At 37.4% G+C, this 22,073-nt stretch overlaps 1 long non-coding RNA gene across 1 annotated transcript in view; it reads right to left on the reverse strand.

The window, feature by feature from the left end:
• Positions 1–1,768: 1,768 nt before the first annotated feature.
• Positions 1,769–22,073, reverse strand: part of LOC130458426 (uncharacterized) — a 45,699-nt gene continuing 25,394 nt past the window's right edge. Inside the window, exon 2 of the long non-coding RNA XR_008917753.1 lies at positions 1,769–5,743. This is a non-coding gene — a long non-coding RNA (uncharacterized LOC130458426). The remainder of the gene's footprint in view (positions 5,744–22,073) is intronic.

A 22,073-nucleotide genomic window follows, 5' to 3' on the forward strand; every position in this document is an offset into this window, starting at 1 on the left:
GGCTGTGAAGTCTGGCTCTGGACTGGCTCAGATTACTTGAGGAGAGGTGACTGAAATATACTTTTTCTAGAGAATTCTAATCATAATACTCCCCTTTTTATTTATTGTGTATTTCAGCCAAAGTGAACTATTTCTCAATCTTCCTCAAATGAACTCTATACTTTCCCACTTCTGTGCACATCCTTATGCTATTATTCCCTTTACCTGGAATGCTGTCTCCACATTTCTATCTGCTAACATGCTATCATAACTAATATTTATGTAGCAAGTTAAAGTTTGCAATGATATTTATCTATATCTCTATATATTTGCTCCTTTGATCCTCACAATAAGTTTATGATATAAGTGCTATTATCCCATTTTATATTTATTGAAGTTGGGATAAGTTAATTGACTGCCCAGGGCTACACAGCTGTTAATCACCTGAGGTAGGATTCAAACATAGATCTTATTCCCTCAAAACCTAGCATTCTGTCTTCTATGCCACCAGCAGCCTCTACTAACCTCCCCTTAAGACCAAACTCACCTCTTACTTCCTCCATGAATCTTCCACTCATCCTTTCACACCTGGAGCATTCCTCCTTGTTTCTGGTGTTATGGTGCTTAAATTTGTCTCCTACATTTATAGAATGTTTATTTGTGGACTTGTCATCTCCTACTAAATTTTAAACTTCTTAATGTATATAAATCACCTCCAGCTGAGATGAGAGATCAGGGGAGGCTTTATGGAGGAGGAAACTTTTAAAACTATGGACATGTGCTTTAGCTAAATACAGCAATATAATTCTTCCCTTATGGTAATTTCATTGTTTATATGAGAATAATCATTAGTTCAACAAATGGAACAGCTGGAAATATCCCATACCTAAAATAGATTCCTGATTCACATGGTTGTGGCTGTCTGGTTTGACTACTAAGAGAGCACTGCCCGTGCCTAGATACATAGACCGTGACCCCCTCATATCAGGAATGTTGCCAAGAGGAATCAAGTGACCATACGCCTTGTTTCCCACAACAAGTAAAACATTTTTTCATTACACTGAGATCAAATTGCATCAAATTTCAGGGAACCAGGAAAAAAATTGTGTCAGGCTTGAAACAAAGGGCTTATTTCTTTCTTCTGCCTCAGTCTGGGGGCTGAAAGAGTCACTAAAATAACTTGGAATGTGGTCATTTCTGCATTTCAGCAGTCATTACTTATGTGGAAATTGTTGTGAAATGCTTGACCTTCTCAAGCCTCATATATTTCTGTTGCCCATTATAACGTATATTGAAATCTCCATAAGTCTGTTAATTGGGATTCATTGAAAATTGTATCATATGGAACTCCAAAACTAAGCTTTCACCCTTTAAAATAATCATTCTTTATAAGCTCTCTATTTATGATGTTGCTGGTTATGATTCTTCTAACAGAGAGAGCAAGCTAGCCTCAGAGACAGAATGTTGGCTTTTTTTTTAAAGGATTCAAAAATAGTTTCTATTCAACCCCAGTAAAAGTCCAGCTGAAAAATTTGAACCTATAAGTTGTTCAATTAGTTATTCTGGTATTAAATAAGAGTACAATATGATCAAGAGTCAAAATATATCAAGGTTTTGCTTTAGTGACAACAGTAACAAATCCTTTTTTTTTTTTCTTGGAAACAGATTACACTGGCAATCAAGGTTAAATCATATGTGACATCCTTATGGATTAAAAAGTCTATGATGTGGTTTTTCATAATATAAACCATTTTCCCTTATCCCCAATAAAATAAAAATCTCTTCCCCATTTTAATTTTAATTTCTCAATTTTCAGTTTAATTGACAATACCTTAACAATATTCAAGCAAGTTATTACACTTTCAATCAAAAACAGTTGACTAGTTTAAAGAAAGTGACAGACTTGGAGACATAAAAATCTGGGATCAAATTTCACTTCTGATGTTACACATGGACAAGTAATTTAATGTCTCTGAGCCTCAGTTTCCTTATATGTAAAATGAGAATAATAATCACTCTATTACCTACCGCACAGTATTGTCCCAAGGCTCAAAATATGTAATTTACATGTGGTAGAGAGTGTGGTACAAATCTAGAACACCTAAGACAGCATTGTCCATGTGGAAGATGCTAGAGGACTGAATCCAAAAGACATGAATATACTTAGACATTTTCCATTAGTCTACAAAATCGTTAGGAGAAGCCATTTTCCGTTGGCTATGAAATAAAAGCATAAGTATTTAAAACATCCTTTAAATAATAATCTACAAAATTTAGCAGGAATAAAACCTTTGCTATATTCTTGAATAAGTTTGAAAGTTATTCCTTCATTTATATACTTAACAGTGAGACCAGCTGGTAAGTAAGAGGACCCTTGATGGCTGTATCTTTCCCTGCTCTGTTAGGCCAGGTGGCCCCAAGAAATGGTCCTGAGTCTTTGTTATTTTTTGTTCCAGGTGAAAGGAGTGGAGCCTCTTATCATCTAAGCTGGTGGGCATGAGCCCTAAGGATCTGGGAGTCCAGGAATTCAGGCCAGATATTTCAGCCAGCCTCAAAGCAATGACCTGAGAAGACTGGATCTGAGACTCCAATTCAGGGGAAGTCATCATTTTGGACTTTGGGCTTAAATGTGATGGGACTAAAACTATTGTAGGAAATTGGATAAATTGGGAGCTTAATTCCTACTCTTCCATCCAACCAGCAACGTCTTGTGTTGTGGAATGGGGGTGAAGGTGAGAATTATGGCCCTGAGACATTGGCAAAAAAATTATGTATTTGCACTTACCATATCTCTGAAATTAGTATCCTTTTATAAGAGCCAATCTTGTGCCACATGCTTAAAGAGAAACAGGGTTCCAGTCACTGGACCCCCTAAAATAGGAGAACATAGCCTATGGGAGACTTGAGCTGATAGCAGAAGATAGACCACCTACCTCTTCACAAACAAGAGAACATTAAGGGAAAGGAAATAACCCTGGTCCTGAGGTCCCAAGAAAGCAAGTTATAGATGTAAAAGTATTCTTAAACTGTAGAGTGATATATAAATACCAGCTGCTATTATTACTAATTGTATAAGCTATATTTATGTTGTCTCTCAGGCTTTGATTCCTAACATTGCTTTAGGAAAATATTTTTTATCTTGTTTCAATGAGGCTGAACATCAGAACTAGCCTATAAGAATAGTTATTGGCATGTTACTTCAATATTCTAATTCTCCTCTGGACCTATGATCTCATTTACATGGGTGTTTCCTCCAATGGCCCAGATTAAAATACCTCATTTTATGTAATTTATACATTTTCCCTATGAGTTTTTCAAAGGAATTCATCCCACACATTGGGGACTTTCCTCACGTTCTCTTGACATCATAAGAATACCAATGAAATAAATAGGCTCTGACCATGTAATCAAGTAATCTTATGAGTTCCTACATTTTGGTGACAATATTCTTTAATCTGTGGGAATCACACATGGATGGGAATAAAATGCATGCATGACATTTGATGTTTAGCACTTGTAAAGCACCAAAGCCTAAACTTTCATGAGACGTAGTAAAGTTATGATTTTTGAGGCTGTAGTTGACTTAAGAAATCTGCGTGGATCATGCAGAGATCATGCAAAGCAGAACCTACAGAGTGCTACATTGTTTTACTGTACTTACTGTAAAGAATGTTGCCTTCCCAAAATTGTTTCTCCTAATGATTTTATATACAGGTAAGCATACAAATGCTAAGTTCTGAAAAGATTAAAAATTTAGGGAGACTGAGGCAGGTAGAAATTAGTTTCTCTCTACAAGGAGTATTATATTCTTATGAGGTTTATTAAAGGTTAAGGATTAAAGAAAATAAAGAATAAGAAAGCACATGCCTAGGCCAGAGAGGCCTGGACAAGATAACCTCACATCATGAAAGAGACGTGTCTGCTCCAAAACGGAAGTCCAAAAGAGGCTGAGCCTATTCACAACCAGGTTTAAATACTCCATCTCGCTCTTGGCCCAGGTGAGAATTCAGTGATATTAGAGGGCATTCTGGGGAAGTGGAGCAAGGATTTCTGGGGATTGAAGTCCTGGATTTGAGTCTATTTTTACATACCCCCATTTGATCCTCTGGGGAGGACTTCCTCAAAGGATCATAAAAACATAATCAATTTTAAAGATTACAATAATTTGAGGATAAGGAAAAAAAAACAATAACTGCTGGACACATTGACAAAAAGCCAGTTAGGGGGAAGTCCCCTTTGGCATGAGAGTATACATACAAATAAATGTTCAATCAACCACACCCAAAGTCCATTCTTATGTAGCTTGTGGTCTGGAGGCTTCTTCATGGTGTCTTCTCCAACAGTTCAGTTTCTAGATTCAGAGAGGTATACCTAAAATTCTTCTCAAAAGGAAATTTAAACTTTGAAATTTAAAGTAATAATATTTTTTACATTCCCCCGTGTAAGAGGGTAATTGAAAAATACAGGATCACTTAGGGATGTATGGCTGAGGTATGAGATATATGAATCAACTGGCAAGAGAAATTAAAAGACATCAGAAAAATCCAAATAAAAAAGAAAAATTCTGGATGAAAACATAGACTATTAAAGTCTTATGTGTAAAAATTCCAAGTAAAAAGAAAAATAAATCTATAACAGGTCCTTGAATCAGGGCCCAATAAAAATGATCTAAGCAATGATGCATTTACCCAGTCAGTAACCAGGACTACAGAAAGGTACCACACTATGAAAGGCAGAAAAGGGAACCAGATTATATGAGCCAAGGTTTTGGGGATACTCATCTGTGAGTATTTTCAGAGCGAGTGTGGACACAAGGAAAGCCTATGTCTTAACAATATGTTAAACACAGTAACCTCGAGTCTTCACACTAGATTCAAGACCTTTGTATTGGCCTAGAAGTGCATCAATCCATCCCGGATTGGCTTTTCTTTGGCTCTGTGCAATGGCTCTTGTGTGTATATCTTGTCCTGGAATCAGACAGAATCATTAAGCAAAGTCCCATAATTTTTTTTTTAATAATTAGTGGCATCATTTTTATCATCTAGCTTTTTGGGCATGCATTGACAAATGTATCTTAAACTTATATTACTGCAAAATCAAAAAGTTAAAGAAAATCTTAATGCTGGTGACATGTGCTTCAAATATAAAAAAGGAAAAAAAATAAAAAAACTGAAAAAGTATATTGCACATGTGAGAAAAATATAATAATAAAAGAGTTTTAAAAAATTCAAAAACATAGCTTATAATCATTGATACTCTGTGTCAGCTAAGAAAATACAGAACACAAGGCTTTCTCACCAAAAATGAGATTCATTTTCTCTTAATATCTGGCCATAATCCACTGTAGCAAATGAATTGAACATGTTAACATTTTTCACTTTTAAAGAACAGTAGTACAAATATGTAGTTATCAATATTCCCCAAAATTCTCAATATCCCAATTAATTACAATAGCAAACAAACACACTATCATATTTCACATAAGTTGTTGTATGGCATTTTTAAAACCTATGAATTGATGGATATTTTTCACAAGTTTTTTATAATCATAGCTTTTTTTTTACCAGCTGGTAGAAATGAGTCCTGAGCGATGAGTGAATCTGCTCCAAGGCTAGAGTTTGTTGGGCAGGCAGGTCATCAGGTGATTGCGATCTTGGTTGAATCAGGTGGGCCAGGTGATCGAGAGCAAGGGCCGGGACGGGAACGCAGGCAAGCAGGGCTGGGCAGCCGGGATGGGCAGGTGAGCTGCAATCTGCAAACAGGTCTGCAGGCAGGGAGAGAAGCAGATGGTGTCAGCGGCAGGCAGGCAGGCAGGCAGAAGCGGCTGAGCCGGGTGGGGTAGGAAGGGCTCAAGAAAGTCTGAATCGAATGGCTGCCGGCAAGAGCTGATCAAGATGGTTTTCTAAAAAAGCATCTTGGAGAAACATGGCTTAAGAAAATCATTATCTAGACTAAAAAATTTGATAAATTCTCATCCAATCTAGTGGTCACCAAAACTGAAAAGATTAAAAATTTAGGGAGACTGAGGCAGGTAGAAATTAGTTTCTCTCTACAAGGAGTATTATATTCTTATGAGGTTTATTAAAGGTTATGGATTAAAGAAAATAAAGAATAAGAAAGCACATGCCTAGGCCAGAGAGGCCTGGACAAGATAACCTCACATCATGAAAGAGACGTGTCTGCTCCAAAACGGAAGTCCAAAAGAGGCTGAGCCTATTCACAACCAGGTTTAAATACTCCATCTCGCTCTTGGCCCAGGTGAGAATTCAGTGATATTAGAGGGCATTCTGGGGAAGTGGAGCAAGGATTTCTGGGGATTGAAGTCCTGGATTCAAGTCTATTTTTACAGTTCCATGCACTAGGTTAGGTGAGAAAGATGCTGGAAAAGAAAGTGAAATAGTTCTTGTATTCAATAAGCTTCCAATCTAGCTAGGAGAAATAACATATGTATTATATACTTGTATATTTACAAGATAGATATGGAATTGATTCAAGATAAATTGGGAATAGGAGAGAAACTTGTAGTGTGGAAGATCAGAAAAGGTATTATGTATTTTCAGCTTCAGTTCAACCTATAAAGAATTCTGGATTCTAAGTAGCAGAGTAGAGTGGGGGGGGGCAGGGGGGTGTTCCAGGCATGGGAAAAGTCAATGTAAAAGCCTAACAACAGGTAATGGACTTTCATGTGTAAGGAATGGTAAGAAAATCAGTTTGACTAATCACAGTATGTGTATGAGGGAATAATATGTGATGAGGCTATAAAGGTTGAATGAGACCATGTTTTAAAGAGATTTAAGTGTCAAAGAGAGAAATTAAATTTGATCTTGTAGGTAATAGGGAGCTCCTGGATTTTAGTGAGTAAGGGAGTGACAGGATCAGAGCTATGCTTTAGGAAAACCACTTTGATAGCTGTGTGGAGGATGGATTGGAGAGGTGAAGGATAAGAGACAGGAAGAGTAATTATGAGCTTAGAACTAGGGTGTTGACCATGTAAATGGAGTGAAGGGCATCCCCTGAGATATAAAGACAGGCAAAAGACAGTCCCCATGATCAAATTGTGCACAGTCTTAATGGGAGAGTCAACATAAAAACAATTATGTACAAACAAGCTATATACAGGATAAATTGAAAATAATCAACAATAGATAGGCATTATTAAGTTCAAGATATTTACTCTCTATTCATCTCTCTCTCTCCTCTCCTCTCCTTTCCCTCTCTCAATCTCTCTTTCCTCTCTTCTCCTCTCTCCCCCTCCCACCTCTCCCTCTCTTAATCTCTCTCCTCTCCTCATTTTCTCTCTCCCTCTCTCTCTCTTTCTCTCCCACTCCCTCTCTTAATCTCTCTTCTCTTTCTCTCCTCTCTCTCTCATTCCCTCCTCGCTCTCTCTCGCTCTCTCTCTCTCTCACGCGCGCACACACACACACACACACACACACACATACACAATTTCTCTCTCTCCTCTCTTCTCTCTCCTTCCCCCATTTATCCAATTTGATGCCAAGGTTTTTCTACTTTACCTTCATGACATCTCTCACATATGCCGCATTCTCTCCTTAAATGCTACTACCTCTCTGCAGCAGGAACTCACCCTTAGTGCCTGAAATACTATAATAGCCTGTTCTTGGTCTCCCTGGCCCCAAGTTTCTCCCCACTCCAGACTATCCTTCACTCAGCTATAAAACTGATCTTTTTAAAGCATAGGTTTGACTATATCACTACCTGATCCAGTCAATAAACTACAAGGGGTCCTTATTGCCTCCTGAAGAAAATAGAAAATACTTTGTTTGGCTTTCAATGGTTTTCAAAGCCAGGCCCTTTTCTACCTTTCCAAGCCTGTAGGTGTGTTCCTTTCCCCCTCTATGTATAATGCAATCCAATGACACTAAACTTCCTCTCTATTTCTTGAATAAGATATTTAAACCATTTTTGCTGACTTTCTCCTGCCTGGAACATTACCTCTTCTCATCTCCACCTCCCAGCTTACCTTGCCTCTTTCAAGTCTCCCCTAAAGTCTCATCTTTTACAAGAACTTTTTCCAGTCTCCTTTAATCTTTGTACTTTCCTTCTGACACTACCTCCAGTTTATTATATATAAATCTCAGTAGAATATAGTTGTTAGTACGTTGTCTTCTGCCATTGGACTGTAAGCTCCTTGAGAGCAGGGGTGGTTTCTTTGTTTCATTGTTCATTTGATTGTTTTGTTTTGTCTTTTGTTTTTGTATCCACAGGACTTAACACAGTATTCTAGCATACAGTAAATATTTAATAATTTCTAGTTGACTGACTGGCTCTTACCTGCTTACCATTAAATGGTGCATATGTAAAGAATAACCAACTTCCTTTGTATATCTCTGTATGAAATCCTATAGTCCCTAACACTGCAGGCCATCTAGAACCAGCTGACTACCTAGACAATATATATGGTTTCTTGGGATTCAGTTATTTTCATATACCTTTCACTTCTTCCCTGATATCCTTAAGAGTGAGTACTGGTTTTATTTTTGCTTGTTTATTTGTTTTTGCATTTATTTGTCCCCAGTACTTAGCACAGTGGCTGGCCCATAGTAGGTAGCAGATAAATGCTGATTTACTGATGCCATCCAACTATTTAAATGATTCAATTTATCCATTTACTTTATTAAAATTTTACAAATGAGGAAATTGAGGCATATGGTTTGCCCTAGGTTACACAGTTAGTACATGTCTTAGATAGGACAGACTCAAGTATTCCTAATTCCTAGATTGCATTCTAATTACTGCATCATCTAGTTTCCTTTCCAGTGAAGTAAGGTACCATATCTTGAATCCTAGTCCTCTCCCCACCCCATTTTCCTTGTATTGTTACATAGTTTCACTTTATACCATTTTAAGGGGGCTTTCATCCTTTCCCAGAGACTGTACAAAGCATAGTGAGTGATAGGAGTGTTTGCAGGACAGCTGGCAAGAGGCTGGAAGCTACTTCACAGGAGAAAAGAAGTTGACATGGCATGAGAAATTTCAGGAGACAGAGAGACAAAGAAGGGAAAGAGAAAAAATGGCAGCTCTGCTTTGAGCTCTGGCATCTCCTTTTGGACCTTGAGAATGAAGGTTAAAAGACCTTCCCAAGTTTCAGTGATTATTTGCTAGGCACTAGGGATTTATATATAAAGTCAAGACAGCTCTTGCCCTAAATGAATTTAAATTCTACTAAAGAAAAAAAATACATTCACAGACAAATACATCCAAAATATATACAAAATAAATAGGCAATGATTGGGGGAGGGGAGAAACAACTGGGATAATTAAGAGAGACCTCTTGAAAGAGGTGCCATTTGATCTAACATCTAGAGGTTTTGAGAGGTGGAACACCTGAAATGTCTGCAAAGATGCAGGAGTGAGAAATGAAATATTGTTTCTGAGCAATAAGACAACTGAGCTGATGAGTGCATGATGGGGAGTAATGTTTGATCAATCTAGAAAAAAAAGAGCTTGTAACTAAACTATTAAACATCTTTTTGAAGAAGTTACTTTTCTTCTTAATGTTTTCTTCCAGTAAATTTCCCTTCAGATGTCACAATGATACAGTGGTGAACCTGAGATCTCCTGAGCTATTCTGGTAGAGTAGGCATATTGTGCCAGATTCAATAATTCAATTCAGAAAGTAGAAAACAAACCATGTCCTCAAGGAGTTTATATTCTACTGGGGAAACAACATGTACCCAGAATAGTAAATACAATGGATGTACGAAGCAAATGCAAAGTAAATTTCTGAGGTGAAGTGCTAATAACAGAGAAGATCAAGAAGTTTGTATGGGAGCTAGCACTTATGCTTATCCTTGATGGAAGTAAGGCTTCAAGGAGAGGGGAACAGAATGGAATATTTTTTTAATCAAAACTAAAAGTATGCATTAAAATGGAAAATAAAGATGACAAGAAAACTTAGAAAAATAAATCTTGAGAATAATATGAAAAAAATTATTCTATAAAGTTTTAATTCTTTTCTCTTAGGACCAGTCACTTGAAGATAGATTTCAAAAGGACTTTCTCCTTAAGCAATAAGTTCAGTCAACTTACTCCCAGCTTTTTCTCTCTAGAATCCCTGTTGCTCTTCACTCCAAATGGAAGATCATATGTATTTTGGAAGATGAAAGCTTTAATCATAGGAAGTTGGAAAATACAGAAGGCACACTCATTTCAGAGCTCCAGAACATTCCATTCTTCAGGGGAAAGAGTACATTCAAGAGTTACCAGTTGCTTAAAGAAAGTCTGTCAGAAGGATTCTCTAAACTGTGTTCCCAGAAAATGCGGTGTTTTTTTTTTCTTTTTTGTGTGGGAAGAGGAAGGGCAGAAGGGATTTGGGTTACAGAATGAGTTTGGAATCACCTACAAAATGAGTTCATTTGTCCATCTCCCAATTAATAGGATTACATCCTTTCAGTATTCAACAGACTCCTGTCATCTGTTTCAGAGCAGAACCTGCGTGAATCACAATGTGGCTTCCGACCAGATCGCAGCACCATCGACATGGTCTTCACGGTGAGGCAAATGCAGGAAAAATGCCTTGAGCAGAACCTGAGTCTCTACATTGTCTTCATAGACCTGATGAAGGCATTCGACACAGTGAACAGGGACTCATTGTAGGTGATCCTTAGCAAGCTCGGTTGCCCAGCAAAATTCGTCAAACTGATCCAGCTCTTTCATGTCGACATGACAGGGGAAGTCCTATCTGGTGGAGAGACTTCCGATCGCTTCAACATCTCCAATGGCGTGAAGCAAGGCTGTGTCCTCACTCCGGTGCTATTCAACCTATACTTCACCCAAGTATTATGACATGCTGTGATGGATCTAGACCTGGGCGTCTACATCAAATACTGACTGGATGGCTCACTATTCGACCTTCGCCACCTGACTGCAAAAACAAAGACAACAGAGAGACTCATCCTGGAAGCTCTCTTTGCAGATGACTGTGCTCTTATGGCCCACCAAGAAAATCATCTTCAAACCATTGTGGACAGGTTCTCTACCGCAACAAAACTGTTTGGCCTGACTATCAGCCTCAGCAAAACAGAGGTGCTGTTCCAACCTGCACCAGGAAGGCCAACTAACCAGTCATGCATTACAATCGACGGCACGCAGCTTTGTAATGTCAACACTTTCAAGTACCTGGGCAGCACCATCGCCAAGGACAGGTCCCTAGACCACGAGATTAATGCCAGGATCCAAAAGGCCAGCCAGGCACTCGGGCGGCTGCGCTCCAAAGTCCTCTAACACAGAGGTGTAAGCACTGCGACGAAGCTCAAAGTGTACAATGCAGTGGTCCCTCAGCTCACTCCTGTATGGTTGTGAGACATGGACACTGTACTGGAAGCACATGAAACAGCTGGAGCAATTCCACCAACGCTCCCTCCAGTCAATCATGAGGATCCGATGGCAGGACCGAATCACCAACCAGGAAGTCCTCGACAGAGCCAACTCCACCAGCATTGAAGTCATGGTCCTCCAAACCCAGCTACAATGGTCTGGACACGTCATCCGCATGGACCCACAGCGAATACCAAGACAGGCATTCTATGGTGAACTGTCAGCTGGACTCAGGAAACAAGGCCGACCAAAGAAAAGATTCAAGGATCAGCTAAAGTCAAACTTGAAGTGGGCTGGCATTACACCAAAGCAACTAGAACTCGCTGCCTCTGTCAGAAGCAGTCGGCGTCTTGCCACTGCGCATGAACGCTGACACCAGACCACAACCACACCTCCCGTAACAACTGGCGTCCCATGCCCCATGTGCCACAAACTCTGCACCTCAGCCTTTTGACTTCAAAGCCACGTGAGGGTACATCAATAGATGATAATGCACAAAGACAATTGTCATTCTCAGTCACTGGTCTCTGAGAGACTACCACTATATGGGCTCCAATTATCTTCAATGGAGGAGTATCCTTGACCTGAGGCAAAAGAAAATGGATAAAGCAAGTTCTTAGAGCAAGACAATACAGTTTTGTAAAGCAAATACCTTCCTATAGAGAAATAATAGGACTTACCCTCTCTCATGAAAATCACTGGAGTAGGAATTTCAAATCTCTTCAAACCAGATTCAATGCACTTTTGGAACTCACTCCTCTTGCTACTAACCAATTGAGTCCCAAAAAGGATGGCTATTATTTCAAGGATTCTAGGAGTGACCTTGTGAGTGTCTAACCCCTGAAACACTAGTTTCAGTTCAAAATAAAGTGGTAGTATGGCGCACAGGTAGGAGACATACATGGCTAAGGAGACATACATGGCTAAGGCAATTCACAATTCTAGGACTAGAGGACTTTGGTGTACTTTCTCCAGAATGTCCTTTCAAAGTTCTATGAGTTTCTTCACCTTTCAGCTTGGCTCTCTCTCCCTTGGGCATGTGATATCTCACCTAGACAGGCCAATTTGCTGATAGGATGGACCAAGCAGATTCCTTAGTACTTGTACTAGCTTCAGACCATCCTCCATTGATGATGAACTGAGCTAAGAAGATGTTGCTGGGCAATTCCAGGAAGGTCACTGGACAGTGGCAGCTAGGTCAGACAAGCCACATTTCATTGAGAAGCTAGTTATCTGCTAAATAGGACTAATGTGCTAGTCTTCTGGTCTTGATCAATGGGTAGCTATAGTTTTTTTTCTACCAACTGCTTTAGTCATAGGTGGAGCTGAAGGGAAACTGCCCGATTTTTCCTCTCCAAGTGCTTCAAAAGGTCTTTGAGATAAAGCAAAATTGCCTATCTTAGCATCAGCAGACATTTCTTCCCTGTGACTTACTGAGATCCTCAGCTCTAGGATCAGTGAGAAAGTCTTGATTCTTCAGAAAATTCTTCCTGCTCAAAAGCCCTTTCCCTATATGTTTCCCAAGGGTCGTCTGTATTTTTCACTTTCACTTTTTTGAGAATCATATGTGGATGAATGGCTAGGGACAATAATATGAATACAGACTATCCTCTGAAAGTCGGTTCCTTGTCTTGCTATCTTCTTCAGGGTTATTTAAGATATTCAAATCTTCCACTCTTCTGAAGATGTTTTGTATCTAAAGGCTATTCCCTTTATATTTCAAGGTCTTTTTCTTTCATTTTCTAAAGACTTCTGACTTCTGCTTCAGTCTCACTTGGACACCAGCCTTACACAGAAGAGCTTTGCTAGATCTTCAAAACATTCCCCAGCACTTTGCAGGTGAGGAAGTGCACCCGACCCTAGTCCACTAGATAGCTTTTGAGGCACCAAGAACTCTGGCTTCACTTAGGGATTCAAGGCTCACATTCCAATCTTCTGTACTTCCTTCTGAGAAAAAGAACTCAACTCTTCTGGGTTTAAATAAATCCCCAGAAACATCACTGAATGGCATTTATTCTGGTGTCACCTGCTTAAAAGATATATAATCACTGTTCTTTTCTCAGTGGTCCCCTCCTATAGAAGGGTAGAATCCTTAGAAGGTAGACTTGTTAGTGTTAAACTGTCCATTCTTTCTTGGAAGACCAACTGGGAACAGAGGCTCAGCTCACAGCAAGGGAAAGAAAGCTTAGGTCAGATAGTAAAAACTGGGGTGCTTATTTAGTTGGAAAGGATTAAAGTATTTGCCATATGTCTGTGTTCTGAGGACCAGATTAGTTAGAAGTTACAGTGGTTTATCGTCAGATTGATCACAGGGTGTTGAACATTTCAGACCCAGAGACTCATCAAAATCACTTATAATGGTCTATATGGGTCAAGATATGCATCAGTGAAAAGAGATCTTGCCTTGAAAAAATTAAAACCTGATACATTGAGAAGGTCCTGCCCTTATATTATACTCTCATGTACTCTATAGCTATAAATGTCCAATTGTAATACCTTATTTTTTGGTTTTTTAATTTCACAAGATAGAATGTTCATGAAGTCATTGTGTACTTTTTAACTGGAATAGCTTGGGTTGTAGCTTTGCTAGAAGAAATAAATAGCAAAATTGTATTTTAAAGTTTTTGAAAATTATTCCATTATGTATAGTATATGCATGCTGGGAAAGATAAATAATTGCTAATCCTATGGCTATCAAAACTCAAGATCATATTAACTATAAAGAGGAAATTCAATGTGCCTTTCTTTAATATGCCTAACATGCTGACTATACCCTAACAACCTTAATTATTAAAGTTTAAGAGTTAAAAGTTAAACACCTATATAAAGACTATATTGACCCTCTGTCTTGTCATAATATTTAGAACTAAGGCACTGTTTTAAACTTCCTTATCTTAGGTGTAGTTACAAAGCTCTACCTTCAAGACTTTCTATAAAAGGACATGCTATTTTAATTTGGGAAAGATAAATGACTAATATTAAGACAAAAAAGACTACAATAATATGATAACATCTATGTAAATTAATGGTGATTTTACCCACTAAAGAAAGAATCAATAAGTCTCTGTTAGAATTTAAATAAGGTAGGGGATTAATATTTGTTGCCAATCATAAAGTAACATCAAAATAATATAGAAAGCCCTTTATATAAAAGAAAACATAACAAACGATAATAAAAAACCTCCAGTGATGGTTGAGTAAGTTGGTGATACAATATTTACTGTGAGGAAAATAACAATGAAATGTACTATTTCATTAAATGATATTTTCCTTCTATCAGTAGAGCCAACAATTTGAAAAAGAGAATCTTAGAAAAGCAACTTGTTGATAATCTTAACATGTCTGCTGCCCATGATATGCTTGAATTTATCAAATGCCTGAACATTTAATAAAATTCTAGGTGCAACTATGTTGCTGAGAAATATGTACTAAAGAAAGTCAGCTTAGATCAGTCAGAGATGGAAGGGAGAGAAGCCTATTAAAAATACAAATCTAATGAGATTGAAAAAATATTCCAATGAGAACAAAAAAGGGGAGCTAGTTAAAGAGATTGATATGAATGCAATCACTGACTAACTACAATTTTTTACAGTCATGAACAGGGTGAAGCTCAGTAGCTCAAAGGATGGGAAACCTAGCCTGGAGTCAGGAGATCCTGGGTTCAAATCTGGTCTCAGACACTTCCTAGTTGTGTGACCTTGGGCAAGTCACTTAACCCCCATTGTCTCACCCTTACCACTCTTCTTCCTTGGAACCAATGCATAGTATTGATTCTAAGGTGGAAGGTGGAAGGGTTTTGTTTTGTTTTTTAGATGATTACCTGAAATCTCTTCACCAGAAGTTTGACTCAGTTTTTTATAATACCTCCTCCAATATACTGTATTGGTCCTAAAATGGGAGGTAAGTGTTTAAAAATAAAAGACATGGGAATAGAAATAATAACACATAAGTAGACAGATTTGGTATTAGAATCAAGAAGACCTGGTTCTCTATTTTCACATATTGGTTGTATGACTTGGGAAACTCATTTTACCTCTCATTTTCCTAGGCAACACTCAAGACTATCAGTTGCAGAGCAGATGCTAACCTATATCAGGCAATAGAGTTTCCTTATTCAGAAGTTCTCAATACCATTAAAATAAAACTAGTTCCCATTCTTGTCTAGGCTTTAGAGATGAAAAATGAAAGAAAGAGAATGTGATAAAAGATGAATTCAAAGGAGTGGCACAGTCTTTTGAAAAGAGCATGAAAGCTCTAGATAAGGTAAAGTTAGCAAAAATCTAAAAGCAATGAAAGGGAGGGCACAGATGTTGGGGAAAAGAATATAGGCTGTTGTTTTAGGAAATGGCACAAAAGTCACAGATGAGAGAAAGAAGACAGAACTACAAATATAGGTATAGATGGCATAATTTTCAAATTGATAAATTTTAAAAGCTGAGAGGTAATAGCTAATAAGGTGGATGAGAGATTCCTTCTACTTAACTTGGGGAGCTGAGGAGAAATTCATAGACAAAAATTTAGATTTTAGGAAAAACTACCTAAAAATAAGTTATCCAAAAGCGACTAAGGATCCTTTGAGATCTCATGGATTTCTTCCCAACTTGAAATCTTAATTCAATCACTGGATGACAAATGTAGATTCTTATTCATGAATGGGCTAGACTAGATGATCACAGTGGTCTTTGTCAAATCTGTGATTCTGTGGTACTCAACTTTTGCTTAGCTTTACTTTTCCTTCTGAGGAGAAGGCGTACAACTGGAGAGGAGAGATAATAGATAAAGAGAAATTAAAATTCATTATATCAGGGATAATAAGAGTATCTAGCAATTATAATGAACTATAAACTGAGGATACCAAAGGAACTGGCATTTGTGATCTCTGAATCAATGACAATACCTTTGGAAAAGCATGGAAGACATATGAGAAGCTAAGGAAATGGAGAAAAATCCTCTCAAATGAAGAAAATTGTACTTTCAGGAGTATAACAATTTAAATGGAAAGAACAACAAAAATAGAAACTGAATTTTGTGAAACCATAATGACCCAGTTTTACCCCAAAGAAGAGATGCTATAATATACTCTCCCCTTATTTCTTTGCAGAGGTTAAGGACTAAGGATGTAAAACACTAACTCAGATACTGGAGTGAGTTGATGTTTTAGTTAGTTTTGATGTTAGGAGGTTCGGTTTTTTTTTTCATTTTTTATCATTCTTTGTTATAAGAGGTAATTCTTGAAGCAGGAAATAGGGAAAGATATGCTAGGAAGTACAGGTGATATAAAAATAAAGGATCAATAGGAACTTTTTTTGTTTTTTTTTTCTTTCTTTAAATAATATTTTATTTGATCATTTCCAAGCATTATTCATTAGAGACAAAGATCATTTTCTTTTCCTCCCCCCACCCCCCATAGCCGACGTGTGATTCCACTAGGTATCACATGTGTTCTTGATTCGAACCCATTACCATGTTGTTAGTATTTGCATTAGAGTGTTCGTTCAGAGTCTCTCCTCTGACCTGTCCCCTCAACCGCTGTAGTCAGGCAGTTGCTTTTCCTCAGTGTTTCTACTCCCACAGTTTGTCCTCTGCTTATGGATAGTGTTTTTCTCCTAGATCCCTGCAGATTGTTCAAGGACATTACACCACCACTAATGGAGAAGTCCATTACGTTTGATTATACCACAGTGCATTAGTCTCTGTGTACAATGTTCTCCTGGTTCTACTCCTCTCACTCTGCATCACTTCCTGGAGGTCGTAATAGGAACGTTTTTAAGACTCAACTTTTCCAATTTTTCAAAAGAAAACGGTAGAATTTGAGCACTAAACTTTGGTTAATTTGCCTTGAGTTCTTTGAAAAATTGTAGACTTATTGCCATTGTGATAGTGTATGGTAATCTAGATAGGGAAATGTAGATCACTATTGACTAGCATAGCTTCATCATAGATAGGTGATGTTAGATAATCTCATTTCTTTTTATGACAGAGTTCATAGACTAATATAATATGTAATGCTGTAGAGATAATATATGTAGAATTCATGAAAGCATTTAACAAAGTTGTTCACACTTCTTGAGGACAAAATCTTTAAAGCTCTCTAGCAAGACTAGACGACACATGAATGTGTCATTGGCCCTATGCAGTCAGCATATTTTTTAAATTATTTAAAAGTCATAATTATCAATTTTGAAAATGACACAATGCTGAGAGGTGACATATAGGATGGCAAAAGAAGGAATTCAAGAAGATTTCAAGGAGGTAGAATAGTTACTGAATCTAATATGATAAAATGTAATAGAAAAATTATAAACGATATGGCAAAAATAGTCATTGATAACTCATTCAAGTAGGGTTGCTATGACAATCAAATGAGTTTATACATATAGACATATAGACATAGATATAGATATAATGCTTTGCAAAACTTAAAGTGCTAACTTTTGTTAATGCTAGCTATTATTAAAAAGAAGTGACATAAAAGATATCATCTTGGAAATTGGTGATCAGAAAAGAGGTAGGCTAGCAAAAGGAAGGATAAAAGGAGCACCTTGAAAGCTCCACTAGTATCCATTCAGTGTTAAAAGGCCTAGAAGAAAGGTTCCTATACCCCACCTGTATCACCTACTACTGAGAGCCATCAAAGACCAAGCTGTTTGACATGGTCACATGGGGAAACTGAGGACTTCAAAGCAGGCGCCCCAGGAAATATGAGACACCCATTCAACCCCCCTGAATGACTTTTCTTATTAACATTCCCTTATTATTGGAATTCCTGTGATTATTATTCTTACTTAGCCCCAAGAAAAAAAGATGAGAGCAACATGCTTGTAGGCTTAATACAGATGTCCCATTCTTTCCCCCCAGAATATCACCAGGAGATCCAACTTACAAAATTAAACCTAAGGATTCTTATGTACCCACTTAGATAGGACCCTCTTTTTTAGGCATGAAACTTCTGACAAATATGTGCTAAGAATTCCCCAACCTAAAACTGAGCCATGTTGATCCTACCCTCTGACCCTGCACTTAGCAACAGTGTTTTTATTGACTATCTCCTTAGGCTTTGAGTCTGTTGTTAGGATCTATGAAAACATGTATGTTGAAAATGAAACTGTGTGCCAAGTAGATATGTGACCATAAGGGTATAAAATAGACCTAAGCCTCAGCCAAGGTGGAACAGTTTATCCTGTGAAACTTGTGCTTTCATATTCAACTGAATATGAAAGCTGTGTCCCATTCCTCATTCTGCCGACACTGTTCCACCTCCAAGACCCCATCCCTGTGGGAGACTGGACCCCCACATCAATTGGCGCCTGAACAGGGACTCTTGGTTAGGTAAGCCCCTTCCCCCAAAACAAAAAAGGCCCCCCTAAACAAGGACGTTCTCTACAAATTCAGACAGTTAGGATCCCACCCAGGGTTCTGCAGACCTTCTGAAAGTGAGTACAGGTAAGGAGGGGGGGGGGAAATTCAGAACTTTTAAGAAGTTAAAAAAGGATTGTGGGGCATGGTGAATCCAAAGAAAGAAAGCTATTAAGCAAGCTGCAGCTAGCTAAGTTTTTGGACCTAATCCAAATCTGTAGTCTGTGGTTCCCTGATGAAGGATTGGTAGATTTACAAACATGGGAATGAAATGACCTTGATCTAAAAGTTTATTACACTGAAAAGGGACCAGAGCAGGTTCCAACTGAAACTTTTTCCTTCAGGACTATCTTTATAGAAGCCTTGGATTCCACCCACAAGGCTATCCATCTTGTGCAGACTCTTTCTAACCTGTCTGCCACAGAGAAAAAGCCTTTGCTGCCTGGGAATAAATCCAAGGCTGAAGTCTTTAAGATTTCAGTGTCAAACCCAGACCCTGATGAGAAGAGATCTCCCCCTGGAGATGAGGCTGTGTTAGAAAATGAGGCAGCTCGGAATAACAATCCCAACTGGAGCTTTCCACTTTGAGTTGGGCAGCCACCACCAACTCCTCTTCCTCCTTCTCCTTCTAAGCATTTTCTCTCACTTAAAATAGGGAGGAATAAATGGATGGGAATTAAGGATCCCCCTCCTCTTCCACCTTTACATCCCCCAACTCCTTGGTTCTAGTAAGGAGGAGCCCTCTTTCAATCCCTTGTCACCCACCTCTTCAAATGTTTATGGTTAAGACTTGTGGAGCCAAAAGTTTCTTTTCACTTGTCACAGTTTTTAAAATAGACAGTACCTTGGAAAAGGCAAGATGGATTTTTTCATTTCTTCTTCCTCCTTTTTTTTCTTCCTCAAGATCTTGAGTAAAAGCCTTAATTTTTAAAAGCATGCTTCCCTCAGTGTATGTTTAATGTTTGTTTGTGTGTTCCTATGTGTGTCCATGTTACAGGTCTTGTCTCTATATTTTCCTAATTGGGCATTTACAAAAATGTTTGAGTCCTCCATGTAAAGTAGGTAATTAATTAAACTTGACAGACTGTTCCATAAATCTTCTTTTTTTCTTATTTTGGGGAAGACCTCCCAGGAGAAGAAAAAGGAATGATTTGTAACACACCAAGGGAAATTTTATCCCATAATTTGGCTATGCTTTAGATTTAATATTAAGGATTTATATATGTAACTTTGGAAAATTGCTAATCAATCTGAAAATGTACTATGATACAGTGTAATCCCATGGTGATAATTGTATATCAGTTAAGGGAGATATATTAGCTAAATTTAATTTTACACAATGCTTATAACCAGAGAATTGTTTATTATCATTAGAACTGATAATAGCCAGCTTGACACAAAGAGGGAATTTTTACTTTTCAAAGGCAAAAAAATATACTGGATGTTTAGTAAATGTGAGATATTTAAATGCAAAATTCAGTCAGACAAAGGTTATGGTATATTGTGGAGAACTTTCCCTAAGGTTTAAATTTTGGATTTTAAAGTGAGAAGCTCTTTAATTAGATGTACTGTTAAAAATAGCAACAAGTGATTACATGTTAGCATTGGGATTTTAGAAGTTCAGTTTTGGTAATCAGTATATGTGAATTTGCATAGGTATTAAGAATTTGGTATATGGCTAAAATTGGAACTTTTAAATGATGTTTTAATTGATTGGGAAAATATATGCTATGAATAAGAAGAGATTTATATCTATTAAAATATAATTTATTATAATGTCATAATAGGTATACACAAAATATGCATGAATTTGTACTGTGAAGAAATTTAATTTTTATTCAAATTGTGTATAATGCAATTGGCAAGGAAAAGTTGTCCAGTCCAGAAATCAAATAAGATTCATTTTTAGATTATTAAATATAGCTAAAAGACTAAAAAGTAGTCACCTCTCCCCTATTTATAGTAAGAGTAATAGAGGCAAAAACTAAAGGTTTTATTCTGCTTGGAGCAGAAGTTTGAAAGGAAAATTGGAATGTCAAGACGACATTGTTAAGGGGCTTTAATCAAAGTCAATTTGGAAGTTGTTAAGTTTTTAATTAATATCCACTGGGAGTGATTTATTACTTAGGTTCTCAATACATACAACCTACACAGCAACTTATGGAGGATATATGGGAAGACGTGAACAAGAACATTAGTGGAGGTGCAAGAGGAGGAAAATACTTGGTTTACAACCTACATTTTTGTTTTTTTTTTAGATAAGATTTTAATAATTATTTTCTGACATTTTATGACCTGTATTCCCTCCCTTTCTCCTATGGTACACTGATTCCCAAGATAGCAGGTAAAATGATATAGACTGTACATGTGCTCTCATACAATAAATATTTCCATGTTCATCGTGTTATGAAAGCAGACACATATTGCTTGTCCTAGAGAAAAATTCATAAAGGAAATATAGTAAAGAATGAATCAATCTACATTCAGACTCCATCAGTTCCTTCTATGGCAGAAGATGATCTTTTTCATCATGAGTCCCTTGAAGTTGTCTTGGTTTCATGCATTATTGTCATTCATAGTTTATCATCATATATTATTGGTGTTACTGTTCAGAGTTCTACTAGTTTTGCTTTCTTCATTTTGCATCATTTCATATAGGTTATTTCCAGAGTCTTTTGTGATTATCCTGTTCATCATTTCTTATGGCACAAAAGTATTCCATTATAATCATATGCTAAAACTTGTTCAGCCATTTCCCAATTGATGGACAGTTTTCCTTCAGTTTCCAGTTCTTTTCCACCAAAAAAAAAAAAAAAGCTGCTCTAAGTATTTTTTGTACATATAGGTTTTTCCCCCCTATCTTTGATCTCTCTGGGCAATAGACCTAAAAGTGCTATTTCTGGGTCAAAGGTTTTATGGACCTTTGGGCATACATGGTTCTCTCGAATGGTTGTGTCATTTCATAGTTCTACCAACAGTATATTAGTGTCCCAGTTTTCCCATTATCCCATTTATGATTTTCCATTTTTGTCACATTAGTCAATCTGATAAGTGCAAGGTGGTATTCCAAAGTTGTTTTAATTTTATTTCTCTAATTAAGAGTGATAACACATGTTTTCATATGACTAAAGATAGTTTTGGTTTCTTCACCTGAAAATTACTTATTCATACTTTTTGCCATTTGTCAACTGGAGAAAGACTCTTATACTTATAAATTTAACTCATTTCTCTATATATTTGAGAAACTAAGCCTTTCTCAGAGACATTTGCTATAAAATCCCCCCCCCCCAGTTTGTTATTTCCCTTCTAATCTTGATAGCACTGTTTTGTTGGTGCAAAAACTCTGAAACTTAATGTAGGTTCTGTTTTATATTTCATAGTGTTCTCTACATGTTGTT

The sequence above is a fragment of the Monodelphis domestica genome, chromosome 3, assembly GCF_027887165.1.
Source record: "Monodelphis domestica isolate mMonDom1 chromosome 3, mMonDom1.pri, whole genome shotgun sequence".
NCBI classification, from domain to species: domain Eukaryota; kingdom Metazoa; phylum Chordata; class Mammalia; order Didelphimorphia; family Didelphidae; genus Monodelphis; species Monodelphis domestica.